Source organism: Portunus trituberculatus, chromosome 28 (genome assembly GCF_017591435.1).
Source record: "Portunus trituberculatus isolate SZX2019 chromosome 28, ASM1759143v1, whole genome shotgun sequence".
NCBI lineage: Eukaryota > Metazoa > Arthropoda > Malacostraca > Decapoda > Portunidae > Portunus > Portunus trituberculatus.
Genome location: NC_059282.1, coordinates 5,214,770 through 5,222,269, shown reverse-complemented (window position 1 = coordinate 5,222,269; position 7,500 = coordinate 5,214,770). Strand labels below are relative to the sequence as shown.

Here is a 7,500-nt window from a genome sequence, read left to right as displayed (position 1 = left end):
CAGGTGTGGTGGTGTTTGGTGATGCTCGTTACTGACACCACCACCACCACCACCACCACCACCATCACTATCACCACCACTACAAAAACCATCTTCCTTTCTTTATTTTGTGGTGAGAGAGAGAGAGAGAGAGAGAGAGAGAGAGAGAGAGAGAGAGAGAGAGGAGAGAAATGTCCACCTGCACTCAGAAACCACACTAACATTTACACCTGATTAACAACACGCATACAATTAGGTAACGCATGTCAAACTTTCATTACTCACGCACAAACAATGAAAGCGTCACAAACATGATAAACAAAACCTGTGAAATCAACCGCCATGTCTTTTATTTTCATTTATCTATTTATTTATTTATTTTCTAGACCACCTCCTCCTCCTCCTTCGCGTTCTGGCTCGCTTCCCATTTTCTATTCGACCACAAGCGGTGTCGAGGCGTCGCAGTGGCAGTCACGCAAGGGTCGCCGCGGGGTTGACTACAGCGCAGCCACCCTCACCAACCATAAACACATCACGCTTTCACTCATAACTCATTGGTTTGGTGATTGGTTTGTTTGATTGTCTCGTCTGTAATGGTGATCCTTGTATCTTAACCTCTTCAGCACCATGACAAGTTTTTAATTTTTTTTATTTTATTATTATTTTACTTTATACTGCTTCAGAAACTCATGTGGGGGAATAAAATAGTGAAGAATCTGGCCATTAATCTTCTGACCTCCATACATCCTTCCTCATGTAAATAAAATTATCTAGTCACATCCAAAACTCAAAGTAAGTGTCCCAGCACTGAAGAGGTTAATATTTGGCGATTTTTTACAGCTTCAGAAATTTATGTGGGGATTGAAATAGTGAAGACTCAGGCCATTAATCTTATGTCCTCTATAGACCTTTCCCAATGTAAATAAAATCGTCTAATAACCAAAATCTCATGGTAAACTTGCGTCCCAGTACTGAGATGGTTAAGTTTCATCTGTTTGTATAATTGTGGTGATAACTCTTCTCAGGGTTTTTTTTTTTTTAATGTAAGAGGATAAATCTGGCCAAGGGGAACAAAAACGTTTAAACAAAAAAGGCCCACTTACATACCAGTCCTCGAACAGATCCGAGAAAGTTAGCCAAAAGAATGAGATAAATGTCTTGAAACCTCCCTCTTCAATGAGTTCAGGTCATAGTAAGATGGAGATACAGAAGCAGGCAGGGAGTTTTGAGGTCACAGGAAGATGGAGATACAGAAGCAGGCAGGGAGTTGTGAGGTCATAGGAAGATGGAGATACAGAAGCAGGCAGGGAGTTGTGAGATCATAGGAAGATGGAGATACAGAAGCAGGCAGGGAGTTGTGAGATCATAGGAAGATGGAGATACAGAAGCAGGCAGGGAGTTGTGAGGTCATAGGAAGATGGAGATACAGAAGCAGGCAGGGAGTTTTGAGGTCACAGGAAGATGGAGATACAGAAGCAGGCAGGGAGTTTTGAGGTCATAGTAAGATGGAGATACAGAAGCAGGCAGGGAGTTTTGAGGTCATAGGAAGATGGAGATACAGAAGCAGGCAGGGAGTTGTGAGGTCATAGGAAGATGGAGATACAGAAGCAGGCAGGGAGTTTTGAGGTCATAGGAAGATGGAGATACAGAAGCAGGCAGGGAGTTTTGAGGTCACAGGAAGATGGAGATACAGAAGCAGGCAGGGAGTTGTGAGGTCATAGTAAGATGAAGATACAGAAGCAGGCAGGGAGTTCCAGAGTGTACCTGAGATTTATTGGTCAGGTTAACTGTTAGCTTGGTCACCATCATTATATTATCAACTTATTTTTTTCAGATTTTCCTTCTTAACTTTCCTCGCATGAGTGAAATAGTTACTGGTATTCCTCAAGATTCTGTTCTCTTATCAGGACTAATTTCATAAAAGTCGCCTTCTCATCTGTGTTTTCTCTCATTAATGTTGCGTTCCTTGCTCAATCACCCAGAGCGACATGAAAACACCTTCACAATCCCAGCAATTTCTGACTGTTCTGACTGTAGAAATTGTTCGAGATAGACAAATTAAATAAATAAATAAATACATACATATATAAAAATAAATCAATAAATAAAAAAAGATAAATAAAATAAATGCATAAATAAATACATGAATAGAAAATCAAAAAAATCAAAAAGTAAAATAAAACAAATGAATAAAAATGAAACAATAAAAAAAATCATCTTAATCTGAGTGAGAAAGATGATTTACACAACAACGAAGCAAAGACAAACATCACAAAACAAGAAAGAAGAAGTGGAACTAAAAATAAACTTATCACAAAGAAAAGAAAGAAGAAAGACAAAGACGCACACTCACTTTACTACACTTTACTACACTTAATCTTTCTCCTTATAAAATTCCACGAGTCAGCGCTCATAATGTAACAAAATACCAGTGAATCAGCCGCCCCACTTTACCTGTTTACCTGCCCGGCCTCCTGTACACCTGCCACTCGCTTCATTAACTCACCTGCGGGAGGAAACAATCACACAGTTAGCACAAGAGCAATATGACACAGTGCACAGTTACTTTATTGACAGATTGGCTAAGTACATCATGAATAATACAGAGAAGATACAAAATTGAGAGAGAGAGAGAGAGAGAGAGAGAGAGAGAGAGAGAGAGAGAGAGAGAGAGAGAGAGAGAGAGAGAGAGAGAGAGAGAGAGAGAGAGAGAGAGAGAGAGAGAGAGAGAGAGAGAGAGAGAGAGAGAGAGAGAGAGAGATTATTGCTTTTTCATATGTAGTAGTATTAATTATATAAAAAACGATAACAACAATAAGAAAATTCACCACAATCACCACCACCACCACCACCACCACCAACCAACAACAACAACAACAACAAAAGAACAAAACAAAAAATAAGAAAACGAAAGAAAAAAAAAGAAAACGAACAGAGATGAAATAACAGGGAAAAAAAGGACCATGAACACAAAAGAGAAAAAAAAAAAGAAAAAGAAAAAGAAAAATTGAAGGGTAGACTCCGTTAGACTGAGACAGGTGCACCACTCCCCTGCCTCCCCCACACACACACACACACAGAGCCGTCGTCACGCTGCCCACACACAGTAAACACTCGGCAGATTCCTTGGATGCAGAAAGACCAGCTGAGCGCCACTTCCTCTTAGCACAGAAAGCCAACTCGTGCATAAACAAAGTCACGCTGAGATAATAACGACCTTAAACCTTTTGCATTGCCACCTACTGAGTATTGGTCTTATAACTTGACCGAGAGAGAAACAATGAAGAGTAAGCGGAGTTTTTTTTTTTTTTGAAGAGGGAAACAATTGCAGAGGTAATCTAATCCCGTTAAGTCAGAGCAGGTGAAGGTATAATGAGAGGAGAGCGTCCAGGTGTGAAATTGTGTACAGGTGTTGATATTTGCTCTCACCTGTACAGTAGCTGCATTATATTGGTACTAATTACCGTGAGAGAGAGAGAGAGAGAGAGAGAGAGAGAGAGAGAGAGAGAGAGAGAGAATTATTACTGATTATGAGACAATAGCAACAAAATAAGAAAGTCATTGCGGAATTACATATAAAATAGATGTCATTGCTGAGAGAGAGAGAGAGAGAGAGAGAGAGAGAGAGAGAGAGAGAGAGAGAGAGAGAGAGAGAGAGAGAGAGAGAGAGAGAGAGAGAGAGAGAGAGAGAGAGAGAGAGAGAGAGAGAGAGAGAGAGAGAGAGAGAGAGAGAGAGAGAGAATATGTCAAGAAAATAAAAATCGTTAACGGAATGAGATGGAGAAGGAGGAGGAGGAGGAGGAGGAGGAGGAGGAGGAGGAGGAGGAGGAGGAGGAGGAGGAGGAGGAGGAAAAAGTAGCCAAACAGAACGAATACACCATTGAGTAACTTCTTTGCTTCCTTCCCTCTCCCTCTCTCCCTCCATCATTTCTCTCCCCTCTCCCTCTCCCTCTCTCTTTTCTCTCCACCAACAAAGAGGAGGAGAAAAAAGTCAGCTTACCTCCATTTCTTCCTCCACAGGTGAACCATACTACTCCACGTTAGCCTCCACCTCCTCCACATCATAATCTCCCTCCTCCACTTATTCTCCTTCCTTTTCTCTCCCATTTTTCCACACCTCCCCTCTTTCCTAGTTACCCAAGCGTGACTCTCTCTCTCTCTCTCTCTCTCTCTCTCTCTCTCTCTCGCAGATCAGGATGGCCTTGGAAATAGCTAAAGAAGGAGGAGGAGGAGGAGGAGGAGGAGGAGGAGGAGGAGGAGGAGGAGGAGGAGGAGGAGGAGGAGGAGGAGGAGGAGGAGGAGGATAATTCCAGGAAAGGACGCAAAGGTAGGCACGCCCCTCCACCTCCCCATCCTCCCTCCTCCTCCTCCTCCTCCTCCTCTTCCTCCAAACCCCTTCCTCCTTCCACCCCTCGCAATTGACCCAACGCCCCCCAAAGAGCAAGGACACGTCATCCCCTCCCCACAAGAGGAAGAGGAGGAGGAGGAGGAGGAGGAGGAGGAGGAGGAGGAGGAGGAGGAGGAGGAAGTGACGGGGAGGTTCCTGGGGGGTGAAATAAGGAGGGGAAGTGGAGTGAGTGATGTTGGAGTTATTGGAGGAGGAGGAGGAGGAGGAGGAGGAGGAGGAGGAGGAGGAGGAGGAGGAGGAGGAGGAGTAATGTGAGAGGAGAAGGAGAAGGTGAGCTAATGGTGTGGTGAACATAAGGATAGCCAAGAAATAAGATACCTCCTCCTCCTCCTCCTCCTCCTCCTCCTCCTCCTCCTCCTTGCCAATTTTTTTTCTATTCTTTTATTTTTTCACTCCTAATTTTTTTCCTTCTTCTCATCTTCTCCTCCTCCTTCTCCTCCTCCTCCTCTTGTTGCTCATCTCCTCTATCTCCACGTATTTTTTTCTTTGTTTTCTTCTTCATGTCATCTTCTGTTCATTCTTCCTTTGTGTTCACTTGTGCTCCTCTTCCTCCTCCTCCTCCTTAATTTCCAGTTAATTTAGCAATTAATACCATGAAGATACTGGATTAGGGCAACGGAGGAGGAGGAGGAGGAGGAGGAGGAGGAGGAGGAGGAGGAGGAGGAGGAGGAGGAGGAGGAGGAGGAGGAAGAAGAGGAGGAAGGCAGTTGTATATATAGGAAACGGATTATTGAGAGAGAGAGAGAGAGAGAGAGAGAGAGAGAGAGAGAGAGAGAGAGAGAGAGAGAGAGAGAGAGAGAGAATGAAACACAAACTAAAGTACGCAACAGTAAATTTTCCCTTCCCTCCTTCCCTTCGGTCTAAACAGGTAAACAGCTGACACACCTTCCCTTTACCTACCCTCACCTCCCCTCACACACACACACACACACACACACACACCCCTCACCCTCACCCCTCTACCTTCTCCTTCCCACCCTAACCTAACCACTTCCCAGCCTTCCTCACAACAGAGAAACGATTTGCTAACTCTGGCATTGCTTCACTCAAACGTTGGAAAAAAAAATGGCCTAAATAAATGACCTAAAAAATTTGTTAATAGACCTATCTGTAACAATAACAATGACAATAGGCAATAGATTTCAATACTATTAATAGAACGAGGTGAAGGAAGATTATGATAAGATGCAAATTGGTGAGAGAATGACCGAGAGATAAGAGGAACAATGTGCTAATGACAGGATACGAGAGAGAGAGAGAGAGAGAGAGAGAGAGAGAGAGAGAGAGAGAGAGAGAGAGAGAGAGAGAGAGAGAGAGAGAGAGAGAGAGAGAGAGAGAGAGAGAGAGAGAGAGAATGAAAGTGATCCGTTGAAACTGACACGACAACGAGATAAGAGCAAAAAAAAGAGAAAGAAGATTTTAATAAGAGAGAAAAAATAGAGAAAGATGAAAGTGGAAGAAAAAAAGAAAGAAACGAAAGACCATGTGAGAGAGAGAGAGAGAGAGAGAGAGAGAGAGAGAGAGAGAGAGAGAGAGAGAGAGAGAGAGAGGAAATATAACCACAATAACCTCGTTAATTTGGACACTTCATTTCCCTTCCCTTTCCTTTCCATTTCTCCTCTTCTTCTTCCTCTTCCTCCTCCTCTTCTTTTCTTCTTCTTCCAGCAATGATTTAGAAGAACAATGAGTAAAATTAAGAGGAAAAACAAACGGAGGAGGAGGAGGAGGAGGAGGAGGAGGAGGAGGAGGAGGAGGAGGAGGAGGAGGAGGAGGAGGAGGAGGAGGAGAGAAAGAAAGAGAGAAATCATCACTATCAAAGAAATAAATGTAGTGGTAGGGAAGGAAGTGAAAGAATAAAGGAGGAGGAGGAGGAGGAGGAGGAGGAGGAGGAGGAGGAGGAGGAGGAGGAGGAGGAGGAGGAGGAGGAGGCGGCACGAGACCACACTCCCACACTAATACGTGTACACTCTTTCCTCCTCCTCCTCCTCCTCCTCCTCCTCCTCCTCTTTGCCTCTCACTACCATATCATACAAAACAACACGAGTGAAGAAAACGAGAAAGAGACGAAGACAGAAAATAAAAAAAGAGAAAAGAAAAAGAGAAGGGATAAATAAATAAAAATAAATAAGAATAAGAACATGAAAAATAAAGGAATGAACAATAAACAATAAAAATAAAGAGTAAATGAATAAATAACGATGGAAAGAAAAAAAAAGAAATAGAAAACACAAACCAAAACAAAAATATTGACGAGAGAGAGAGAGAGAGAGAGAGAGAGAGAGAGAGAGAGAGAGAGAGAGAGAGAGAGAGAGAGAGTTAGAGAGCCACCGTCCTTGGCACTCATCACGTGACCCTGCCTGACCTGTCACGTGCCCGGGCAGAGGTCAAAGGTCATTAGGAAGTACAGAGGTCACGACAAATTGAGTTATAATTAGACTTTGAAGTTAATGGAATCCCTCAAGGTCGTATTGGGTTTTAGAAGTACTGGTTGTAATGTCTGTCTGTCTGTATGTGTATATGTCTCTCTCTCTCTCTCTCTCTCTCTCTCTCTCTAAAAGGAAGAGAAAGTGGCGGGAAGTGAGAATGAGAGCGATAACTGTAACACCTACTACATTATTTATTTGCCAACAGGAAAATGTGATCAACTTGCTGCTACTACTATTACTACTACTACTATTACTACTACTGCTACTACTACTACTATTACTACTACTACTACTACTATCACCACCACCACCACCACCACAAAACGAAATCAACACCACCAATACCTTTACTAGTACTGAGAGAGAGAGAGAGAGAGAGAGAGAGAGAGAGAGAGATTTCACCAGCCCCATCCACACCTGTGCCCGGGGCGGATATAGCCACACACGATCTGCAGGTTAATTGGTGCCCAGGTAAGGCTTGGTGAAGGTGCCCTTATAATGCGCACACGCACATACAGACACCAACAGCCAATGTACTTGTGTGTGTGTGTGTGTGTGTGTGTGTGTGTGTGTGTGTGTGTGTGTGTGTGTGTGTGTGTGTGTGTGTGTTAAATTACATACACATGAGATTGGTACATACATGATGAGAAAACTGATGCGCACACACACACACACACACACACACAC

General features: G+C 43.2%; 1 protein-coding gene across 6 annotated transcripts in view; it reads right to left on the bottom strand.

The window, feature by feature from the left end:
- Window positions 1-7,500, bottom strand: part of LOC123509991 (IQ motif and SEC7 domain-containing protein 1-like) — a 186,231-nt gene that overhangs the window by 73,601 nt on the left and 105,130 nt on the right. The gene's annotated exons all lie outside the window — the stretch shown is intronic.